Source organism: Lissotriton vulgaris, chromosome 12 (assembly GCF_964263255.1).
Source record: "Lissotriton vulgaris chromosome 12, aLisVul1.2, whole genome shotgun sequence".
Taxonomy (NCBI): Eukaryota; Metazoa; Chordata; class Amphibia; order Caudata; family Salamandridae; genus Lissotriton; species Lissotriton vulgaris.
Genome location: NC_141700.1, coordinates 296,618,982 through 296,637,273, shown reverse-complemented (window position 1 = coordinate 296,637,273; position 18,292 = coordinate 296,618,982). Strand labels below are relative to the sequence as shown.

Genomic DNA, 18,292 nt, shown 5'->3' with positions numbered 1-18,292 from the left:
ACGACATGTGAGTCGCTTAATTTGGGAAAATGCGAAAAATATGGAAATAATGAGTGCCTGAGCGTATCACAATTTAAAATACTGTTCATTTGCATCCAGCATGCGGTGCGAAGCTGTCACGAAGACTGTACAATTTGCTAATAACATGAAATGCTCACAGTCTGTCACAATTGGACAACTACTTATCCGAGCAGAAGTCAGAGACTGCAGACGTCAGACGAACAAACCACCTAGACATCGTTGCCACTTTAAACAAGTAACAAACGGGCCAGTGTCCTCAATGGAGAGTTGGAACTAGAGGACAAGGATGAGGCAGATACCAGACGGCAAGGCTGTGATTGCGTGGAGAGAGAGGGGAGGTGCTGGTGTGGGAGGGGGGAGGAGTGCTGCTAGGGCAAGGCTGTGATTGCGTGGAGAGAGAGGGGAGGTGCTGGTGTGGGAGGGGGGAGGAGTGCTGCTAGGGCAAGGCTGTGATTGCGTGGAGAGAGAGGGGAGGTGCTGGTGTGGGAGGAGTGCTGCTAGGGAAAGGCTGTGATTGCGGGGAGAGAGAGGGGAGGTGCTGGTGTGTGAGGGGGGAGTTGCTAGTGTGGGAGGAGTGCTGCTAGGGGAGGAGAAGCCCTGGCCGTGAATGCTCGTGCATGTTTGCTCACGTGATTCACGTGAACTGAAAGAAGACCGCGGCTGAAAGCCCTTAGTTTGAAGAGAAAATAGCCGACTTGAATTCTCCCCATTTCCCATTCCTGCGGAATGGTAAAGGCGAGACCTAAAAAGCAGAATCTGCCGACCAAGATCTGGCTTCTTGCCAAATTTAGTTTAGTTCAGCTGTTTCTGCTGCTACCTTGTCTATGGAAAATACATGGGGATTTTGCGTTTTGGGACCCACCGCCCCCTTTTTTCTCGGACCTCGCTTGATGGATCACCTCGAAATGTTCCATGCACGAACTAGTTAAAAGATTAGCACCATTTTGGAAAGTTTCATGAAGATTCATCAACACAAAAACGTTTTTCCTGTGGAAAAACTGACCTAGCTATATCTATCCAGTGGGGACCCCACTGGGTAATATACATACATAGATATACACATATACATATACTCAAACAAACGCTCTTTTGTAGTGAAAGGTATTTAAATATACAAAAGCGTGTGGTGATGTCTGTTTTACATCTTGCTACAGAGAGTTTTAGTTGTGTTGGACAACTCATGTTACCAATACTTTAACAAAGTATGTGCAAGATGTGGAACAGAAAGAGTGGGATTCAGATCACCCTATTTTACCATTGACTTTCATGGTTTTTTCATGGTTTTCCATTGCTTGGATGGGTTGTCTATTTAAGGCCATGTCTTTTTTGTGGATTGTTACAATGTGCCATTTGTGGTCCTCTTGGTGATTGAGCTCCAAAAGCCTTTTGTTGGACCACAAAAGCATAACAATGTGTAGCTTGTAATCAGTCTGTATGTGTTCTTTGGTGTACTTTACTGACATTTTAATTGCAGGTTTATGCGTGTTGCTTAGGAAGTGCCTATCGGTTGCTTTGAGGGAGGCTAAGGTTATTCACTAACCACTCTTGTAGATTAATTTGTTTTACATTGTTGTCCTGATAACATGTTGGATTTACTGTTTTTTAGTTCATAAAGTAAAGGTGTGCAAACATAAGCTTATAGTCAGTTTTAATGACTGGCTAATTTGTAGAAGAACTCCCTGTGGAGCCAAATATCTATATGTAGCAGTTAACTTAACATTGATAATGACTTGCATATTATGCTGGTGTTGCCCTCACTCTAGGGTTAGGTCTGTGAAGTCAGGAAATTGCTTGAACTACAGCAGGAACTCATGTTTCTTAAGCGTCGGATACTGTGGATTATGCTTAAAAGGTGATACCGAATTTTTGTTAACTTAGTCCTCACTGTTGCTACAATCAACAAGTTTGAGATATAGAATGTGTTCTCCCTGAGTTGCTGCGTATTTTGCAATAGGCAGTTTTGGGGTGAAATCTCTCCTTGTTAACAGAGGACCCTGACAATGGGAGGCACAAGCCATGCCCTGGCACCGTGTCCATAGGACTGAAATCTATCCAGCATTACATCATGTCACAGTGCTTCCTGAACTTGGGACTCTGCTGTATTTCTGTACCAGATCGACAGGAACCGCATATTAAGCTGTTCGTTTATCTTGACCTCTCTACTTCGTCATTGGCCCCTGCCCATACCTATGGAAAATTTAAAGAATTATCAACAATAGGCAAACAGAGAGCTGTGTTGTCATGCCAGGCCTAAAAACGACTTCAAAAGGGTCAGCTAGTGAATGGTGTTTCTAAACCCAGCCAGATAAAATACAAAGGGTTATTCTGGCTGGGGTCCTTATTTTTGATGTTCTACTTTTTGGCAATGGAGTATAATTTGTTAGTGCAGATATTTTAATGCACGGATTAGAATGTTTTATTGTTGATCAGGAGGCGTTTTGGAAGGAGAAGTTAAATATATTGTTTTTTATATTCTGTTTTCCCTAACAAGAAGGACACAATTCTTCCCAAACAATCCTGATCCACAGACTCTACCCACATTCCTACATCTCACCTTCTGTGAAACATTTATTTTGAAGCTGCCTGACTCAGCTACTGATCCTCCTCCCATTCAACCTCCCATGTCTGTGTGTATGTGTGAATGAGAACTTCCACAGTCTTAACTCTTTACTTCCTACCTACATTACACACTTATCCAGTATATTTGCATAGGTTTTTCCATAGGTTACATCCTCTACCAATGTAGCGCATACCTAATTATCATCATGCTGTTGTTCTTCAACATCGGCTAACAACATCCAAATAAAGCTACTCTTAACCTGTGCCAATCATATTCTACAGTCCCTTGCTTCCAAACAAACACATACCCTTTTCCATGCTATCTAGCGGCAATCCCTCATATTACTATACAAAAAGCTATACAATATACCTTTAAAGCCAGACTCATTGGCATTGCTAATGTGACCTTAACATGCTGTGCCAAAGTTACAACAATAACACCATCAACATTTGCTTCATGTTTTATTAATCTCTGTCACCCACAGAGTAATTTTGTGGGATTGTTAGTCCAGCCAAATAATTAGTAAAGGAAACTATGGTTGTGCAATAATTCCTGTAGTACAAAGACATCTTATCTTTCTTTATCTTTGAAGGAAACTATGGTTGTGCAATAATTCCTGTACTACAAAGACATCTTATCTTTCTTTATCTGTGTTGTTGCTTCTTAGCTACGTTTGTAAACAACGACATGCTTTGTGAAAGGGGTGGCTGCCAACTATATTAAGATTAATGCCTCTACTCTCATAGCACAAATTCTCCCCGTGAGCTTACCACTGCTCTCTTGAACACAGCAAAAAGTATTGCTTTTTAAAGCAATAATCTGTCCTTCAAAAGTACCATAGGATTGTCCTCTGTGACTGATAGTTTGTTACCACAAAGGGTATTATGTACTAACAAACTATGGAATGGCTCACATGACACAGGGTTTATTTCAGTTTTGTTAAATGTTTATCATTACTGACATCAATCTTAAAGTTTGAATTAATAAAAAACAATGTCATTCGATCAACACACCAGTGACATGTAAATGTTTCATTGAAAAATGTAATTAATCTAAATGGCTGTCTCCTTTGGGGGTAGATATCCTGAGTGTGGTGGACCCCTTCCTTCCTATGGTGTTTTCATGATACTCTCTGGTCTCACACTATAGTACAATGTTCTAAAATAAGATGGAAAAACACCAACCTACAAGGTTCAACTTTAAGAATAATCTTTAGAGGACTGATACGATGTAGATGTACATTTACATTATCACATTCATTTTTGTTTAAGGCTTATTACATGCTCAGCTATAACCCTGTTAAAACAAAACAACAGCATTCTCTGAAGATAACTGTGAAGCATTTTAAAGCATGGTTCTGCTGAATGCTACATGTTCCATTGTACTGCCCAAACGTGTCATAATGGCAGGTTATTTTAGATTTTCTCGTAGAAGAATAGGATTTTGCAAATGAACGACCTTGTTGTTACAATTTACCATATTTATGCATGTTAAACGTACACCCTAATTAGTTTCAAATCAAACTTTTCAGGCACTTCTATTAGCAACAATGAGGGTATTAGTGGTGCTGTCTCTTATGGTCCCCTTCTGTAATTTTGTGAAAATTTGGAGTTATGTATACAATATCTATGAAGTGAGATATTCAAGAAAAATACAATTGACTTGCTTCTTCAATGACACAGAAAAGTTACTGGATGACACAGAAGCCTTGTGTTGTTTAATTAAGAGTGAGTACTCCCTATCGGCAATTTGGAGGCTTCGTAGATTCGCCAAAATCACTATCACACTCAAAAATAATTCATCTTTTCAGTGTACCACACTTTCAGGATATTTTATTATAGATTTTTCTTTTCAACGTTTGCTGTATTTACCATATTTGTGGTATACCTTTTTATTTTAGAACATCCCATTTGCTTTTAAACACAATGTAGAACTTTTTTGTAAAACGATGTCCAAAGCACGACATGCAATGTTAGAACTAATTCAATATTTGAAAGAAAAAATATTTTCTACATTCAAAATATGTTTTTAGTGTTTCACTGCACTCAGTTTTAACATGTATATTTTTTTCGGCTCAGTCATTCATTATTTGTGTTGAAGTTCGGCATGTATACGCCTCTGTGCGTCAGAATTGGTTTCAAACAAATGTTTTCCCTCTGCATTTTGGGTGCATCTAGAAATTGGCATCTGAGCATGTTATTCATGGGAAACAACTACATCTTACTGCTGAGGTTCATCAAAAAAACATGGGGGCCCATTCACAAAGGTAAATTTACACATTAGTAAATCTACAAGTGTAGGTTTACCCCTTAAGCTTTTGAGTAACATTACTACTTTAGGCTATTCACCCTTTCATAGTGTAAAGTTACTCAAAAGTGTAGATTTGGATAACCCCACCCCCTGAAATAAGGGTGGTCATCAAAAATGTCCAATACGACCATAATGTTACTATTTGTATTAACTTTATGACTGCATTTGATATTCCGCACATTTGACGGAGACCTCAGTATCGGGGAGGGAATCTCTGTATTATATAGTATAGGGAAAAGACTAAAAGTTTATTAAAATTTAAAAAAACGTAGATAAAATATGTTTCCATTAAATATTAATGTCAATTTTATTTTATATATTTACTTTAAATAACGAATAATATAATAAAATGCTGCAGCAGTACTAATTCCTCTAATTAAAAATATATTTCAAATATATTATATGTGAAATAAAATTATTTTTTTGAAGTTTAATTTAAAAAATCCTACCTAAAGTACAAAATATGTCATTTGGATTATATATTTAAAGGCATTAAAAGTTACGTATAGAATTAATTAACAGTAATTTAATTATTTGAATTACTATTAATGACTCATTGAATAGTTTAATTTACAAAAGGTTAATAAAATATTTTACATTAAATTAATAATAATGTGTTATTATTAGAAATCGTTTTTTAAAATTAAATCCAATGTAATTATATTTTGATTCCAGAAAGTTAGGGTCAAGTTTCAAACTGCTTTTGAGGAGAGGCTGCTGCACACCCTGCAGCCTCTCCTCCCAATACTTAAAATGTGGTGGTGTCCCTACCCTCCTGGGGCCACAAGCAGAAAAAAAACCGTTGCCAAATTAAGCCCCGCAGGGCATTATGGGCCTCAGTGGAACAGTGAATATTTTGAATCGCTTTCCCGCTGCCTTCAGGAGAGCCGTAATCCTTCTTCTTTTGCTTCTTTTTTTGAAAAGGGGTTTACTGCTCCCGCCTGGGACACCACAAGCCTTTCTGTATGTTGGGGCAGCATGGGGAGCCCAATTCTGCACTGCCTGGCCAGTTCACTGGGTGCCTTACAGCATGGGCACGGGATCTAGCATTAGCTTTTCCTGCTACTTCCTATATGGCTTTTGCTCATGGCGGGAGCAGTCAGTGTTGCTCCTAGGTCGCAGGGATAGAGTCTCTGGACCCAGTCTTTGTAGTTGGGGCGTGGTATGCGATCCTGAGCCCCATGCTTGAAAGAGTGTCCCGGGCCACGGGGCATAAAAGGGTTCTGGGGAAGGGTCAATGAATGTGGAGGTTAGGGAACTAGCCTCAAGGTTTGGCGCCAAATTTAACACGAAAACAACGTTTTCTTATCAATCTTCTTCAGTTTATTTGATTCTTTAATGTTCATTTAGAAACAAATTTTCTGATGTGATAATCCATATAGATTTTTAACAGACATAATATCCATCTTATGTCATGCATACATTCAATGTATAATCCATTTTTCAATACACCCAATGCATTTCGGGTCAAACCAACAAACGTGACCCTTCGTCAGGGGTCTGTAAAGGAACAACAGACAGGACCAGATTAGTCACTCTCTATAGTGTAAAACGATATAATGCTCTCTGCTTATCAACATTACATTCCTATAACTCATATCAACATGAAGCGTGATCAGTGTATTAATTTACGATCTACTCAATAACTCATAATGATCAGGACTGTATAAGCATATAAACCAAATTGTAAATCACCTTAAAATGCTATACTTAATCTGAGTGGCATATTAATCAATATCCTCAGTTCCAGGACTTACGTGAATTGGGACGCGGAGCGCGTCTCCGAAGGGTTCTGTATGAAATTGACCGCGAAGGATCAACAGTCCTAATAGGTTGAAAACTCGGTCACGTGCCCGCGACCGCATCCAATCGTAATGCGGTAAGCGGGACACGTGAAATGAGTAGAACGGCTTCAAAACAAAGCGGATCACGGCAACAATGTTACATGGTATTCTATGTATACGAATTCGCTCAGAGTGACTGCAGTGCGATTTAAATGAATAACTAATAGAATGAAGAGCAAAAAGATTACATTGCTGAATGGAACTAAACATAAGCTGAAAATGATAACGTCAACATTAAAAATATACTTTACCAATTGAATACGGGGCACAGTATGTTGCAAAAGACAATGCTTAAGAATCAGTCCATTTATAGAACCCAAGAATGTTCGATCCTGTCATTCAACCCAAATGGGTGCAAGGAGTTCAGTCTTTTTATCCAATAATATTCCGCTCTCAGCCTTTGTTTTATTGGATCCATGTCGGGGCGCTGTCGGATTACCTCGATCACAGTGAATTTTAATTGGGAAATTTGATGATTCAACTCTTTCCAGTGTATTGCCACAGCCGATTTGAGATTGTTGAGTCTAATATTGCTCTTGTGTTCCGTAATGCGGATTTTGACCTTGCGCTCAGTTTGACCTATGTATATTTTGCCGCAGGGGCATTTTATAAGGTACACACAATTAGCAGTGTCACACGTGCTTGAGTGTTGAAGTTCTATTGGAAAGCCTTTGGTTGGATGCATTAGCGTTTTGCCACACATGACGTTGTTACAATGGGTGCAGTTAAAACACTTGGACATTCCTTTCCACAACTGCACCCATTGTAACAACGTCATGTGTGGCAAAACGCTAATGCATCCAACTAAAGGCTTTCCAATAGAACTTCAACACTCAAGCACGTGTGACACTGCTAATTGTGTGTACCTTATAAAATGCCCCTGCGGCAAAATATACATAGGTCAAACTGAGCGCAAGGTCAAAATCCGCATTACGGAACACAAGAGCAATATTAGACTCAACAATCTCAAATCGGCTGTGGCAATACACTGGAAAGAGTTGAATCATCAAATTTCCCAATTAAAATTCACTGTGATCGAGGTAATCCGACAGCGCCCCGTCATGGATCCAATAAAACAAAGGCTGAGAGCGGAATATTATTGGATAAAAAGACTGAACTCCTTGCACCCATTTGGGTTGAATGACAGGATCGAACATTGTTGGGTTCTATAAATGGACTGATTCTTAAGCATTGTCTTTTGCAACATACTGTGCCCCGTATTCAATTGGTAAAGTATATTTTTAATGTTGACGTTATCATTTTCAGCTTATGTTTAGTTCCATTCAGCAATGTAATCTTTTTGCTCTTCATTCTATTAGTTATTCATTTAAATCGCACTGCAGTCACTCTGAGCGAATTCGTATACATAGAATACCATGTAACATTGTTGCCGTGATCCGCTTTGTTTTGAAGCCGTTCTACTCATTTCACGTGTCCCGCTTACCGCATTACGATTGGATGCGGTCGCGGGCACGTGACCGAGTTTTCAACCTATTAGGACTGTTGATCCTTCGCGGTCAATTTCATACAGAACCCTTCGGAGACGCGCTCCGCGTCCCAATTCACGTAAGTCCTGGAACTGAGGATATTGATTAATATGCCACTCAGATTAAGTATAGCATTTTAAGGTGATTTACAATTTGGTTTATATGCTTATACAGTCCTGATCATTACGAGTTATTGAGTAGATCGTAAATTAATACACTGATCACGCTTCATGTTGATATGAGTTATAGGAATGTAATGTTGATAAGCAGAGAGCATTATATCGTTTTACACTATAGAGAGTGACTAATCTGGTCCTGTCTGTTGTTCCTTTACAGACCCCTGACGAAGGGTCACGTTTGTTGGTTTGACCCGAAATGCATTGGGTGTATTGAAAAATGGATTATACATTGAATGTATGCATGACATAAGATGGATATTATGTCTGTTAAAAATCTATATGGATTATCACATCAGAAAATTCGTTTCTAAATGAACATTAAAGAATCAAATAAACTGAAGAAGATTGATAAGAAAACGTTGTTTTCGTGTTAAATTTGGCGCCAAGCCTTGAGGCTAGTTCCCTAACCTCCACATTCATTTGCTTACCAGGCACGTTCATTGACTACGTGCGACGACTGAGGCTCCTACCTCTAGTGTCATTAAAACGTTAAAACTTCAGAGAAATAGAGTGCTTAGGATAACAGCTCCACTTCTTCTGGGGAAGGGTCCCCATATATACCATTTCCCTTTACACAGTAGATGATGGTGCTTGCACCAACCCCCAGGGGCTTGGCCCTCCCCTGGGCAACACGAAAAGATTGTGGCAGAGCCCCACGTGCTCCATTTTCTACAGCGGGTCCAAAGGTGAAATCTTTAAATCTGGCCACAAAAGGGTTGCACGAGGTGGGGAGCTGGTTTCACTTGCTTCCTGTGGCTCGCCTTCTCCTCTGCTTTGCCATCCACAGACCCCTTTTCCTCCTGTAGAGAATATGGGCGGGCAGTTGAGTTCAAGTCTTCTCACAACTGGTCCTCGGGGAAGGTAAAGGAACCAGTATCACTGGCCCTGGAGAGACCCTGTAGTCCTGGGGTCAGCTGTAGACTAAGTTCTCTGCCGATTAGAGCATCAGGGGACTTGTTCTCCCAGCTGTCCGTTGAGCTGCCGCTGTTGCAGTCCAGGTCCAATGTCTTGCTCTCCTTCATGTTCTGCGGTGCCACATTCATGACCAGTCCAGCTATTGGTGGGGTCTTCCCCCTTTTTCTAACCCTCCCCCTTTCTTGGGTTTGGCTCCGGCCCAGCTAGTAACGCAAAACAATGGTAATGGGTCTCTTTGTGGGTGTTGGGTAAAGTCCCTCTGCAGTGTAATACGGCCAGGGCCCAACTCCTCCCCTGCCATCCTGTCAGGAAGCCCCACTCCTTCTACACCCAAGCCCCTTTGTGCATTATCTGACTCAAATTCGCATTTCCCAGTGGGAGAGTCATTACCAGCCGAGGCAGCTGGAAACTCCCAGAAACTTTAGAAAGAAAAATGTCAGCTTTCTAATTGTAATTTCTAAAATAATGATTTAAAATCTGACCTCACCATTAAAGAGGACTTTAACTAACAATTCAAAAGAGTGTAAGTAGTATTTTTTTCTAGCTGCTAGCAATCCGAATTTTGCATTTAATAAATGTAACAATGTAGCCCAATGATTCCCCATGGCAGCAGCCAGCTTTTCCACAGTAAAAACTGTTTTTACGGATATTTCACTGTAAGGGCGTTGTTAATATTAAGGCCTACATATGGGTGACTTATTAATATTTAAAAGGATGGTTTAGGCCTGTCAAAAGGAATGTTTTGGCATGTCAAATGTGCAGTTTAAAACTGTCATAGGCAGGTTACCTTGTTCAGCTACCAGGTTGCGCGCAATTGTATTCTCTCTTGTGCAGCCTGCCCCCGCGTGTGCACACATGTTTATGTGTAACCAGCCTAGTGCCCATTACCCTAGCTGCGTAGCAATGGCCTTATCTTAAATGTTGGACACTGACAGTAAACACATGCAGTCCAATTTACCATTAAATTACTGGGAGTGAGATCCACAGTAAAGGTGCAAAACTGAGTGATCAGAAAGCAAACAAATCTGGCCGCACTAAATGGGTGGAACCTATTTGAAACAAGTTGTAACTCGCATTGGGGCAAACACTCTCTGCCAAGAAAGGGGCTGATATAAATTGCGTGCATTACCTCAAAAGAGCAGCGCCTCGAAGCCAAAAATGGTAGAGAAGAACATGTCTTGTTTAGCTTATACAGGGATGCACTAAGAGGCCCACACTCTGAGGTTATTTAAAAAAAATTGCAACTTCTATGTATTTTCCGGGAAATGGACAGGATACTTGTAATGTTCTAAAATATATTATTCATCAGAAAGGAAAGGGTGCCAGGGCTAGTCATGCACTATCTGTCGGCAGGGCAGAGGACCTCGGCATCAAAAGGAACATTGAGTTCTTCGAAAAGGTAGGGAGCACCAAAGAGGAGAGGTTGGGCAGGTATTTGTTCCTTAGATGTTCCCAAGATACTAGATTCCAAGCAGGCAACCCAAGGTCTCCTAAGTGGCATGTGAGAGATGTTTGCGTCCAGGGCGGAGTTGAAAAGCGAGGAGGAGGCGCATTTATTCGAGTCTCACAAGAAGCATACCAAGTAAGGAAAATAACCTGCACATAACCTGCACTTGTGAGGGGTTACTTATCAGCTCATTCACTCTGGTGCATTTTCCTTTCAGCTAACGGTCACCCTGGGCTGTGTGCACACTCACGGTTAAATACTTCATGTGATAGACCTGTAGCATTTAGAGGAGTGCATATATGATATCCAGCTTGATATCCAGCTTTACTTTTTGTATAGAAACGTTGTTAAGGAAACAAATGTTTATCTGAACCTAAAATATGTTTTGCTGGTACCGTTCACAGTTTATATTCTAATAGAAGCCTAAGGGAGGAAACATGATGTTGTATATTCCACCTAAACCTTTCAATCAACACTGTGAGTATTTTTTGCATTTGCAATTAGTCATTGCCTGGATTTCAGTAGCAGTGGTTCCAAAACCTATGGAAAAACAATAAATGTGTTGTTGATTTGCAGTACTCTAGCAGCAGCTTACTTTTCAAATTTTACCTCAGTTAAGTTGGATATCAAATGAGACTGCTTTCACACGGCGGTTTGAATATAGCATTTGATAACAAAGTATTCATTTAATTCCTAAAAGAAGCACAGTCGCCATTCTTCTGCCTACTGTGTCTAGATTGCCACTCTCCAGTCACAGGAATGAAGGTAAGCACACTTCCACTGTCTGGGTAAATTGTCCTCACCCTCCATCTTGTGCCATGCTACAACCAGGGTCAGACTGATTTGCATATAGCCATATCTGAACTGGGGTGGCAGAGTGGGCTAAAGAACGGTGATGGATTAAACCCAGATCTTTTGACTGGGTGTGAGTGTTTGATTGGTTCAGATGCTCCGTCCATTACCACCCCCTTTTGCACCGCTTTTGGCCGCCATAAGTGTGGCAGGGTAAGCTCAGACGCGAGTCCCTTGCTCACTTTGCCACTGGATTCAAGCAAGCCGGGCTGAAGACGGCTGTAATGCCAGAAACCGGTCCTCGGAAGCTTGTTTCCGGTCCAGGGAAGGCATGGCTTGGCAGTTCGGGCTGAACTGTTCCCATGAGGCACAGGGTCAGACTGATTTGCATATAGCCATATCTGAACTGGGGTGGCAGAGTGGGCTAAAGAACAGTGCTGGATTAAACCCAGATCTTTTGACTGGGTTTGAGTGTTTGATTGGTTCAGATGCTCCGTCCATTACCACCCCCTTTTGCAATGCTACAACCAGGGGCATCTAAAGGGACCCCACTTTACTTGTTGTAATTAATACTGTGAGACAATCTTGAAAATAAACATCACCAGACATCCACTCTAGCATTTGCAGAATCCCTTTCTTAAGTTTAGCGTTATTTACCTTTACATCTTCTCACCATGACCAAGAGGTTACTGTTTCTTTCAAGCACAGCCTAAAGGTCAATATTTTCCAGTATATGCGTCCAGCCATTACTTAATACTTTCAACCCCTGTGCTAATCAGTCAGTCAGTCAGTCAAAACCCTTTTATTCGATTAATAAAAATCATAAAAGTATACTTTAAAATAAATCCATGAATACCATTTTATAAGACTCCTATATACAATACAAAATTTCTCAATAAAAACAATTTCATTATAATTTAAAAGGGTCCAATAAAATTCATAATTGTATCATTCTTGTGTTTCTTAGTTTCTTGATCCGAACAGCAGATACAAAAAAGTTTGCAATATAAAAAAAAATTCTGTGGGTTATCCAATAATTGTAGATACAGTAAAGCTGGTTTAACCTGTAAAAAGCCTTAATCTTTTAACAGTGGGATTATGTACTTCTTTCAGATATCTGTATAAAAAGTACAAAAGAATGTAAAGTGTGCAGTGTCCTGAATTGAATAACAATCACAGTTACAGAAAGCAGCGTCCTCTGGTTTACTTCACCCCGCAAAATCCCCCAAAATGAGGTGAATCTGGTTAAAACGAAATCTGGTTAGTAACCAACGGTGGAACGGTTTTGAAACGATTTTTAAATAGGGCTGAATAGTTAAAGATGTTACTAATAAATAGTGTGCCCTAACCAGGGTTTTTTTTAGTTCCACTGCCTCACGTTCCTGTTCTCTAAAATTCAGGAAGTTAGTTTTAACCCACTTTACATCTGCTTTTACTATTCCCTCAGGTACAGAAAAGATCTCAGGTCGCCCCAGTTTCGTAAACATTGCCTTGATAAAGGACAGCCACTGTATCTCATTAGCTCTCTCTAAGCTCACACAATCCTTTAGAATCTTATGATTTAATGATAGCTCCAGATTCAGCCATGTTTTGATCCAGCAGAGTAGGGGGGCCATACTCGTTAAATCAGAAACATATCCCATCCCTAACTCCTGATGGATTGCAAAAGTTGCAGTAGACTGGGGGAGGGATAGGAGTGAACGAAAAAAATGATTTTCCGCCTTCTGGATACATTCCGTTTGTTTATAGCCCCAAATTGCAGCACCATATGTCGCGATTGCCAGGCATTTTGCCTTATAAATAGAAAGGATAGCCTCACATGGTTTACCACCTAGACTAATCAGTTTACTTTGCCTGATCTGTAGTCTAGTGGTAGCCTCGCTATAGACAGACCCTTTGTCTGATTTTAGAGCCTAAAAAAGTACATAATATATCACTATCTTTGCCTTCACTTCAAGGTGTTTCTTTCTACAGCTTTGCATCCTCAAAAAGCAACCTCTATATTTTTAAATACACTGATAAAAAACTGACCTTTACTTAAAACTTCAGATTGTCACCGCTCCTGTTTTACTTTCAAACGCCCCTATCTTTCCATTCCATCCTCTGCATGCCTCCTCCCTCTTTGAGCACAACTATCTCAAAGTCACATGCATGTTTGCCTTAATTTCTATGACTGTATTTTTTTAACAGCCCACAACTCACATCAAGGATCACAATCTCTCCTTCTGTGAGAGTCATAACCATGTAACCTAACAATACCTATTTTCTCAATCTCAACTACTAATCCCACTAACCAACTCACATACCCACCACCACTAATGATCACATCTAACTACTATTAATTTAATCTATCACAAAGAAACTGGAATAAATGCATGAAATTGTTTGCTGCGCACACAAGACTAAACCTCATAACTAACAATAACAGATAACACTGGACTAACCACTACCCTTGGATTCTGGATAAGCATGCTGGTTGGGCATAAAGCACTTCAACACCTCATCAGCAATAGTAAGCGCTATACAAATGCAATTACAATTTATTACTAAAATGTATACTTACAGGTGTGGAGATCCTCGCAGTTGATGTGGACACCTCCGCACATAAAAGATAAGACCGGTGGAGGCACAGACCTCCCCATGTAGGTATATGAATAGCAATTTGTAGTACATTAGGAGTACTATTGTAGTACTACTAAGTGTACTACAAAATGCAGTTTGTGAATAGACATCACAGTGTCTATGAATCTCTCCAGCACAGTGGAGTGTTCTGCATAGGGGTGGTGTCTTCCAGACATGCACAGGATATCTGTCAGTTCTGGTAAATATTGACAACTAACCCAAACGTAGTCCTGATAATTATCTGAACCAAAAACATAAATATCTATTCCCGTTGCATTTTCTATCGACTTAGCATATAATTACAAATATGTATGTGTTTTAGTGTTTTCCTTTTGTATACTGTACAAGTGTTATAAACAAATAAAAAAGAGCCACAATGCTCTCTAAAGAGACAACTTTCACAATAGGGAATTTGGGTCTTTGTGCTGGTGGGCAAAGCTCATGTTGCCTACCACATTTGTGTCTATTTTCCAAATTTGATAATGAAATTTATGAACAGACACTCTTCAGAAACTACTATATGTTTGTTCTTCTCTCCTGTGTATTACCAAACATTGTTGCTCCTTTCCCTCTTGTCACCATCCCATAACCAACTTTGATTCATGAGTAAGTAGTTTCTTGATGTTCAATTATTTAAAATGATTACATCTCAACTTCCACTTAGACAAATTTCTTCCCACCCCATGCTTCTTTTACTTGAAAAGTACCCTTTCTTAGGTATAAGTAGAACAACCTTAATTTGCATTATTGTGCAATACTATGACTTCTGTCAAGTGTTTTGGAAAAAGTATGTAAGCAAATAAACAGGCAACCCTAAAACGTATTTTTCCCCTCTCAATGGGGATTATCATTTGTTTTGGCTTTCTAGATGAATTAACTCTTTGGGGGTGAATTGGTCTCCAGTGTTTCTATTTTCTTGACAGTACAGCACATTCCTCGTTGTCGTTAGATCATTTCCATTAGAGGAGCTTATCCTTGCTTAAAAGAGATTTGTTCCAGTATATAGTTTTCTCTGAATGGAAACTCTTTTCTATCCCTTTTCACTCCATAAAGGGCCCATTCTTTGCTATGAGAGAAACATCCCATAGTTTACCTGTTAAGTGCATTATATTGGAAACTAAAGTCTTAAAAATATAGAAATATGAATGGGTAGCAATACATTGATTAAATTAAACAAGAAAGGCATTTTGCGGTCGAATTGGAAAGGTGCTGTGAAAGTTGGACTTATATAGTCTGATATAACGCCCACCTTTGACTCCTTGCAGTGTACATTTTGAACTACTGCATTATGAAAAGACGTGCATTACTTAATACAAATTCGCTCTGTAGCTAATCCTGGTTGTTTCTGAAGACTAAATGAGTCATATAATATGGTGTACGCTGAAATCACTTATGACACTCTAATCAACATTGTAAATGTCTTCAGGGATGGCAAGCCAACCCTTTTTTCGACGTAAGACAAATGTAGACATTGAAGATATGTTCTCATTATTTTGATTGTACTTGTAATGCTCAGATTTCCTTCCTTAAAAAACCTTGCCTCAGTACAACTCAAACGCGAAAGTACTCCCTCTGTATTGGAAACAGGGGAAATGCTTGAAGTCAGAACACGAGACCACAGTACTTGCTACGACTCTCAAGTAGATGAACAGAAAGATTTGATGCGGTATTGTTTAAGAGAACAGGAATTTCACAAACATTTAATTTTTTTCAGATTGGAGCTAATAACGCTGAACCATTCTTACCGGCGGATGCTCTGGCTGGTGCTGGAGATGTCCAAGAATATTCTCATTTTATTGCAAATGTCCAAGCTTTTATTTTTAAGGTTGCACTGATTGTTCAAAATGTCTCGATGCACATTCATGTGGTAGATAGCGAACAGAATGAACAACTAGTGTGTGCTAAATCCGTCAATATGTCAGTTATTCCTTTATTTGTGTAGCAAAGAAAGTTCCAGCACTACTCTGCACAATTCTACATTAAGGACGAGAATTCAGCAGTCATACTAAACCAATGCCTCCAATTGTATTTCAAAATTAATGTGACCGGACAAAGTACGGAGGCACCCACCATGCTCAGGCGTAAAGCCATTTGGAACCACTTTGAACTTCATAATGTCATGCTAATGCAAAGAACGAAGGTCAAAAGAATACTAAACCGCATGACTACTAATCTGCAACCATGTTATCATTCAATTTGAAACGCTCATAGCTATCTTTTAGCATACACAATACTATTTTCATGTGATGTATGCGAACGGAGAAATATGTAAGAGCGCTCGTGATATTTTTTACTAAATTTTTGGTTACACAGCATTCGTTATAAGAGGCGGATTACACTTTAGATATGGTCACAGATGTTTACATTTTATGGTAAACAAGAACACCATTAAGCAAAGCAGTGGGACTACGCGGGACTGTTATAAAAGGAAAACCCCTCCTAAGTTCACAGTGCGTCCAGTGTATAAAGCAAGTTCGAAAAAGAAATATTACATACCAAATGTTTCACGCATGCGCAGTACCCGCGGAGATCCAGATTTTCAGTGTTTACCAAGCTACTGATCCACACCGGAGTGTCCATGCCCGAGGACACCGGCCGTAAACTGGCGGCGAGCCGGGGTGGGAGGCGCACGGTAGAACAGGTACCTGCCCTCTATGGGCGCAGCAGCCACGCTGTCACTTTTAGCCTCACCACAGCCAGAACAAACCGCAGACGCTATCGTAACCAGGGGCAACCGCCGCCGCAGAGCCAAGGGAACGCCGACGCTGGAAGTGACGTCACCTGGCACGCAGCAACACTAACCAGTACGAGGGGCTGAGGAGGATGATGGGAAATCGAGTAGATAGCGGTTGCGGAGAATGTTCTTACTTCACGTGAGGGGCCCAGTCTTGCCTGGTTCACATGACCTTCCTAGTTGGCAAGCCTTAGCCGCATCATTCTATGTACTTGTATTTTTATAGCGCTGACTAACTACCTCTGGGGTGGGGTTCTTAGCATGCCCTCGGTTGTACTTCAAATTTAATCCGTGAAAATAATGGCGATAAAGGTATGGAGAACAGTGACAATATCGGCCACACTCACCAGCCCTCCCGCAGCAACCTACAGGTAGCTTAAATAAGCAGACAAGATAACTTTTTGGTGGAAAAAAATTGCTGCAGGTTTATTAGGCCTCCTTGGGAAAGCGGAGCGCTTCAAAACTCTCCTGGAGTCAGCCAACAATAGACCCAATAAATTATTCGATCTCATCAAGATTCCTGACTGCTCTCCCCCTTCCTCCAAGTTGGAGGATTCTGCAAAGAGAGCAGCGGATTTCGCTATATTCTTCGATTAAAAAGTTAAATCACTTGTGGATCAGGTCGCTCATCCTACCCCTCCAGAGGAGTGCAAATCCTTAGCCATTTGGCAGAACTTTGACCCCATATCTGAAGATGCCCTTCTCAAGTGCATCCATGAAACAAAGCCCTCCAACCATCATCTGGACCCCATCCCCAGTGCCATTGCCATTGACTTTTATACCCTTCCCCTCTCCTACTGGACTACTCTGGTCAACCTCTCCCTCTATCAAGGCTCCCTTCCGGTCTCCTTCAAAACTGGGCAGGTCACCCGCTGCTTAAAAAACCAACTGCTGATGCGTCTGACCTTAACAACTTTCGCCCCATCACTAACTTACCCTTTCTTGCGAAGATTACAGAAAGATGTGTAGCGAAACAACTCTCTCGTCATATCAAGGACAATGATCTTCATGACAATTTCCAGTCTGGCTTCATTCAAAACTGCAGCACTGAAACAGCCCTATTGCAAGTGGTTGATGACGCGCTGAGGATCCTCGAATTGGGGGGTCATGTCTTCTAATTCTCCTTGACCTTTCTGCAGCCTTTGACACTGTCAATCACAACACCCTCCTCAACATTCTTCAACAGAGAATGGGCATGGAGGGCACTGTGCTTAAATGGTTTGCCTCCTTCCTCTCTGATAGATCCCAAATGATCAAAATAGCAAACAGTCTTTCATCTCCTGTGGTGGTAGGTCAGGGTGTTCCTCAAGGCTCTATACTTGCACCCACATTGTTTAATCTCTATTTAGAACCACTAGGAAATCTCCTAAGTAAATCTGGG

General features: G+C 40.5%; 1 protein-coding gene across 1 annotated transcript in view; it reads right to left on the bottom strand.

The window, feature by feature from the left end:
- The window catches only part of C12H16orf46 (chromosome 12 C16orf46 homolog), a 105,816-nt gene extending 88,960 nt beyond the window's left edge, over positions 1-16,856 (bottom strand). Inside the window, exon 1 of the mRNA XM_086946441.1 lies at positions 16,674-16,856. The gene's annotated coding sequence lies outside the window, so the exon portion shown is untranslated. The remainder of the gene's footprint in view (positions 1-16,673) is intronic.
- Positions 16,857-18,292: the final 1,436 nt, after the last annotated feature.